Raw genomic sequence first — 6,847 nt, 5'->3', positions numbered from 1 at the left:
TTTATATTGTGTTGTCAGTAAGTCTTGAAAAAACTCATTTACACAAGGGACCTCAGTCATAAGCTTAAATTATGCCTCTGCCAAAGAAACAGCTTACCTGGTTCTCCCTCAAAAGTATCTCACACAGCAGCACAGCTCATTTATTCCCCCAGTATTTCCCCCAATAGGAGAGAGAATTTGTTTGTTAGTCTGTTGGGAAGGGACATGTCCAAGATCCCATAAAATCCTCCCTGTCTTGCACAGATTTATGCCCAGCACTGGCTCCTGTGGCTGCACGGGAGCAGCAGGCTGGCAGACATTGCACTGAGGTACCACAAGTTACAGTGCGGCCAAAGCACCGTGTTCCACTGGGATTCCTTCATCTCCTTCATGTGGATAGGAGGGATTTGTTATTCCTGCCATTCCCTTGCCCCAAAACAAGGCTGTGCCCAAGTCAGCTGTTAAAAAAGCTGGGGACACTCAAGGTAACTTTTTCATCTTTAGCCAGAGATTTGAGAAAGGGATTTTACCTCAGGATCCTCAAACCAGCACTCTGGGAGCACCCCATAGGCAGTCCCGATGCACACTGGTTCCTGGGAAGCATCTACCTTTAGGGACATGGGTTGTTCCCTTTAATTATAACCAGAAATATGTTTATAACCACAGTGTGCATGCATGTGCTTCAACTCTGACTTGAATTCCTACTTGTGGGAAAAGGGATTGCACACCCAAGCTCTGCCTTGAGCCCGGAACAGATACCATTTCTGCATTTCTTACCTCAAGAATACCTAGCAAAAAGCATATTCTTGATGCAGTTAACTGATTTTTAACCAAAACTGCCTTCTGGATGGACTCTAGCTTATTTGATTATATGTTAATCAGAACTAAAGATAGAACTAAAAGGAATAAAAACTTTCATCCATCCACAAGACTTGTGGGTTTATTTTACTTGCAAGCAGATCCCATCTGATCTGTCACTTAATTTAAAAAGTTTTCTAGATTTAGCTATCTTTCAAAGAAGCCCATGACTACACAAACACTAGTGATATATGTAAGTTAAAAAGCATTAATTTACCATGAATCAAAAAAGAGCTTTTTTTCTTTGGTATTCAGGATTTAGTTTGGGTTATTGTTTGGTTTGGGGTTTTTTCCTTTTTTAGGTTAAGGTTCTGTTATCTTTTAAAGTTCAAGGATAAGGGACCATATCCTCCTCACTGAAAGTTACTTCTTTAGCATTCTCTTACAAATTCATCACAAAACCACCAAACATTTTTGTTCCTTCTTTTGGTTAGGAAATGTTAACATGTAGCTGTAAGCAGCTGAGTGGAAATACATTAGCAGAGCTTTCCTGCAGTCCACACTATGACTGAGCTCAGATATTTACTCATATGAACTATACCACTCAGTGAGATTGTCAATAAGAGTTAATTATATAAAGGTTCCACTAGACAGTATGATAACAATTTTCGATTTTTTTTTTTTTTCGGATGATTCTGCTTTTTGAGCTAGGAAAAAATACTTTAGAGGTAATAACATTTACTCTATTCAGTGGCTTTAAGAAATGATGAGCATGCTTCAGGTTTTATAGAGAGTCCTGAATACTGGCTAGACTCTTCCAATTATAATTTTTTTTCTGGGCAAGCTACTTTCAGTGACAGGTAGCACATCATCATTCCACTTTGCAGAAAATGGACTCTCTTTTTTATGCATTCACAAACACTCAAATGATATAAACTTGGGGTTTTTTACTTATTGGCTGCTGATGCATAAAATGCAGGACCAGCTCCTATTGTGTTATTGTCTGGCTCCCATTAGCATGTTAATATAAGTAACAAATTTCAGGGGTATATCGGGGGTGAGCTAAGACACCCCATTTTCAGGAGGTTCTGTTCTGATATCAAGCTTTCATTACCCTTAAGAATTTGGATACTCCAGCATGTGAGGGGAGAATAGTAGGAAGAGTGCCTCATACTCAGCATGATGACGCCATCAACTTTCACTGGACTATTTTCAACATTCAGGTCCAGGGTTAAAATCTGATTTATTGATGTAGCATGTTACCTATGGCTCACCTTGGAAGCAGGAAGGTCCTTCAAGAGTTTTTGTATGTTTATTTGCAAGATCAGAGAGCTGGTGTTCAAGGGTCGAAAGCCAGACAAAACTGCAGCATCCAAAGGGGAGACAAAAACCACCAACTGCAGAGACAGGACTTTAAATCCATGTGAGCAGTCGATAACAAAAACCACAAACCACAGACTTGGGAATTCAACAATTCTCAAACTCAATTCACTCTCAAGGCTGAATTATTCAGTACACTTCTTTTTTTTTTTTTTCTCCTGGTAGAGTTTGCAAAAGCTGTCAAGGAAGAGATTGTCAAATTAGAAGGCAAATCAGAAGAGATGTGTTTTCCTCCCTCTTTTTCAAGTTTTAAGGAAGCTTTCTCAAGATAGATTAAAATTGCATGTGACAAGCGGCAGCACGCAGAGTACTCTCTATTAACAATGTGAATGGTATAAAGAAAAAGATGGTAATCTGCTATAAAGAGGTCATGAAAGTGGTCCATCATATCAAAGAGCTTGTATTCATGTTAAGCTGTTTGCAGTCTTCTGGGCAGTATGTCCTACTTTGAGCCTGCAACTTTTCCTTAGGCAGTAAAGTTTTCTCCAACGGCAACACGGGGAAAACAACAACTGAAAAAGAAAAAAAGAAACCAAAAATCCCATTGATGAGCTGCAGTCTTGTTTTTCCTCATAACCTTCATTCAGACAATTCATTCATTATCCACACCCCTTCAACTCACTCTGGAAAACGCAGCTGAGTCCCAGTTGTATCAGGACATTCGCTGTCAGATGCATACTCCTAATCCTCTAGTACAGCACAGCTTCTAGTGACATTTGATGGCATCTCAGAGATTTGACACACTTCTCCTCTGCTCAGTGCAAGAGAGACACTTGGCTCTTCCTTCAGGACCTGCTGTGAGAAAGCTACCTACCATCATTCAGAAAACCCCAAAATGACATTTTACTCATTCTGACATGGGAACAGCTTACAGGCCTCCTGCAGAGGAAAGGACAAAGATCAGTACTATCTAGCATTTAACACTGGTTTTATGCATTATGTTTTTAAAATCTGAGCAGATGTCAATAAATGACATGCGATTTCAAACAAAAAGCCCTAAGATTTTATAAAAACCATAATGAAATTACACTACTATTCCTTCTTTCCTCAAAGTACGTAATTCTGATCTCAACATCTTCAAATGACTCCACATTATTACCTGTACTCAAGAACAGCTATTTTTTCATGTTAACATCATCAAAGTGATGATACCACCCTCCCTTTAGTTAGCACTAATCTGTTTCCATATGATGTCTAGAAGTCAATGATGAGAGAAAGCCCAAAGCCACATACCTATTTTCTAACTACCCTCCCCTTAAAAGCATTCCTAAAATCTGTGGAGAGTATCTAACTCATCTCAAGAATGACACTGCTCAGAAAAGCATCATCTCAAATAAAACCTCAGCTGTAGTTACTCAGATTTCCATTTCTTGTATGTTTACCTAAGCATTTTCTACTTTTCAGCAGCAGAAAAAGATATATCCATCAAGAACAGAAGGGTAACTGTATGTATGAAGGAGAGTGAGGCAGAAAGTCTGGCACAGCCAGTAACAAAAAAATTTTTGATAGATGTATCAATCTTTGAGCCTACAATGGCATTTCCCTTCTCCAGCCTGGACTGCAGGTGACTGCCTTTGGCAAAATGGCCTCCTTTAACCACAGCAATGTTCTCCTTGTTCTCTGACTTTTGGTGCTACTCTTTAATTACAGACCCTCACACTTTGATTTTTTGGGCTAAAAAAAATCTTGTTAGTTCTGTTGCTTTAATAACTTAGTTGCTCTATGTGTTTTCTTGATTTCCTGAAATACCCCTGGCCTCCCTACTTCCCTTTTGTTAAAGAAAAAGGTACTCCCATGATGAGCTGTGCCCAAATGGGCAAATGCAAGTCAAGCAATTATAAATACTCAACACAGATACTTGATAAGCTCTGGTTGCAGCACAGCCATCATAAAAATTCTGGTGCAAGCTGCCTTACTTTCTTCCAGAAATGCATTTGTTTCATGAATGTCTCTGCTTTGAAGGTGACTTCATTGCCAGCAATCCTTGTGTTGCTCCCAGAACACTGGGGAAAAGCTTTATTTCAAGAAAAGAAAGACGAACGTGTCAATTGATGATGACAGAACTGTTGTAGGTCAAACAGTTAAACTTATTCCGACTCTGTGTGCAGCAGGCTTGGGGATTTTTTTTTTCCTAACTTCTGAGTGCACTGTATTATGCGAGGGCAGCCTGAGCTAAACAGAAAAAAACCCAGACTTATTGTGATCAGTACAAATTGTAAGTCTCAGGATAAGGTTAATAAGATCATCCCACTGCATCACGCAATGACCTTCTAGGACCAAAGTTAATTAGTGCAGCATTCATTAGGGATCTCAAACATAACATAGTCCCCTCAACTGGGAAAATCTGCAGTCGACACAGGAGTAAGCTCAACACAACGAGGAGTGCCTGCAAGAAGAGAAACATGCAATCAGTGACAACAAAATGGCAGATATAACCTGGTTTTCACAAACAGGCTCAGGAAGGAAATGTTGCACTTGCTTTGAGACACAGCACATTACATTTACTGCTGTTATCTCCAGAGACATCGGCATTTGCTTACACAGTGCACTTAGAGCTTTGGAGAATAGATGCCTTTGTTTACTAGCAGTGATGTCCAAATAGTTTCATGGTCTCTCCTCCACCAGACTGAAAAATTTCCATCTCCAAGCACCTGTATTAGAAACATCTCAGCACGTTCAAATTGCTGCTATTTAAAAAAACAAAGCAAGATATTTCAGTTATAGGAGAAGGATAAAGAAACTACCACTTCATCACCAGGCTGCCCTGAGATCACTCTGCAGCAAGCTTCAATCCCAAGGTAGCAATGAGCTTGTGGTCCTGCAGGATAAAAAACACACTCTGGTAAATGCATTAATATCACTTTGCAGTTGATATATTTGTCTGTCCTGGACAGAGGGCAAGCTATAGAACAGCACAGCCATCTTGGTCAGGGCCAAACTACCAAAATATAGCCAAATAATATATAAAATAATGTAAAAACTAAAGGCAAATTGTACAGTAATTCAAAATCTGGTCACACATGATCACTGGACTTTGACTGTACTTTACAGGTATCTATCAGTAGTCCTTGATAGCTCCTCTGTCCTCCCTCCTCTTTTGATGTATCACTAGCATTAGCCTGAACCTGATTTTGTGTTACAGATTAGAAAGTTTCTGTCTCTAGAGAATTTACATACATATGAATAACCTGATAGCCCTCATGAACCTGCTTTTCCCTAAAAGACATTCTGGTATCTGTAGTTCTACCAAGTTCTATAAAATTTGCCCCTTCTTCACTGCAGCAGGTAAAGCGGCAGGACTGCTGAAGCCTGATCCTTCATTTCAGAGAAAGCGCTCTGACTGACAGTACCTCTTAAGAATTGTCTTTCTCCCTGCATGCTTGGCGAAACAAACAAATCACATTGGTTTTTCCAGTGCCAAGATGAATATTTGTGTGGCATTTATTGAGACTAGTAGAGAATTTCACGTGATTAGATGTGAAAACATATACCAATGTCATCAAAATCTCTGTCCCTCAAAAATATGATCACAATGCTAACAACTGTAACAGCTACATACTATTTTGCTATCTATTACTAATTCTTAACAACAACAAGGCAGCATGAGTGAGTCACCTGACCACTGGTGGAATTATGCCTGGCTTATACAATCATGTTTTACAGATATTATTTTTCTATTGAAAAGGGAGGGTAAAGGGGGGAACACCTTTCAGACATAAGCAATGTTGCCAAAGCACTAGGAGGCAAGTTATACTAGTAAACAACTTTTCTCATTAATATCCTCTCCTTTCCCAGAATGCATCTTATTTCGATGATATACTTTTTTCTTTAAGAAGAAGAAAAGCTTCTACTAGAAGATGATGCTATTTCTAGAACCGTTATCAGCAGTCTTTAAACAGTAGGCTGAACATCCACACCAGTCTGAACTTTCTGAGCTCATCGTGGCCTTTGATATTTGCTTCAACTATTATAAAAGGGAGAGAGAGAAAAAGAAAATGAAGTTAAATGGAGCAGCCAGTTCTCAGCTTTTCCCCTCATGACACCCACCAGCCTCCCAGCCTACAAACCCAGAAAGCGAAGCAGCACCTTACGAATCTCCTACTTGTCAGGATAAACATGCCTAATGGCAGACATCTCCTCAGCCCCCACCTCCTGCCGTCCCCTCCAGCTATGGCTGGGTCTCGGGTGCCTGAGGTTTCTCAGCCGTGCTTTAACTCTTTTTACCCCGTCAACCACCCGGGCCAAAATATGAATCTGCTGAATGAAGATCTCCGTTCCGCCCGGGGTACATCTCTAACACGCTCTCCTCCCCGGGTCCCGCCTGCGAGGGCGCGCGTTCCGGACAGCGAGGCATTCGCGGTCAATTAGCCGAAGAACGGGATCGTCTCCGAGCAGGAGCGGGCACCGAGGCACAAGGGCACCGGGCACGGGACAAGCCGACCGCGGGCCGGCGGCGGAGGGCCGGGCCTGCCCGCCACGGGGAGGAGGGGGAAGGGGCGCTGTCCGTCAGGACCCGCGCCCAGGACCGTCCTCCGCCAGCCCCTGCGCCGCCTCTGAAGTTTCCACCCGCGCCCGCTCCGGACGAGCGTCTGCGCTCGGGGGCGCGGGCGGCGGGCGGGACGCGGCCGGGGCGCGGGGCAGTCCGGCCCCCGGGGCGGAGAGGGGCGCGGCGGCCCCCGCCCGCTCCCTC

At 42.2% G+C, this 6,847-nt stretch overlaps 1 long non-coding RNA gene across 1 annotated transcript; it reads right to left on the bottom strand.

The window, feature by feature from the left end:
- Positions 1–2,001: 2,001 nt before the first annotated feature.
- LOC121668106 lies at positions 2,002–6,780 on the bottom strand. The gene is made up of 2 exons (XR_006017257.1): positions 2,780–6,780; positions 2,002–2,669 (listed from the first exon to the last, which is right to left on the bottom strand). It is a non-coding gene; the product is annotated as an uncharacterized LOC121668106 (long non-coding RNA).
- Positions 6,781–6,847: the final 67 nt, after the last annotated feature.

The sequence above is a fragment of the Corvus kubaryi genome, unplaced genomic scaffold, assembly GCF_017639235.1.
Source record: "Corvus kubaryi isolate FWS band 111438036 unplaced genomic scaffold, C.kubaryi_AGA036_p1.0 37384, whole genome shotgun sequence".
Taxonomy (NCBI): Eukaryota; Metazoa; Chordata; class Aves; order Passeriformes; family Corvidae; genus Corvus; species Corvus kubaryi.
Note: the sequence above shows the minus strand (reverse complement) of the source record. Positions and strands in the feature narration are given on the sequence as shown.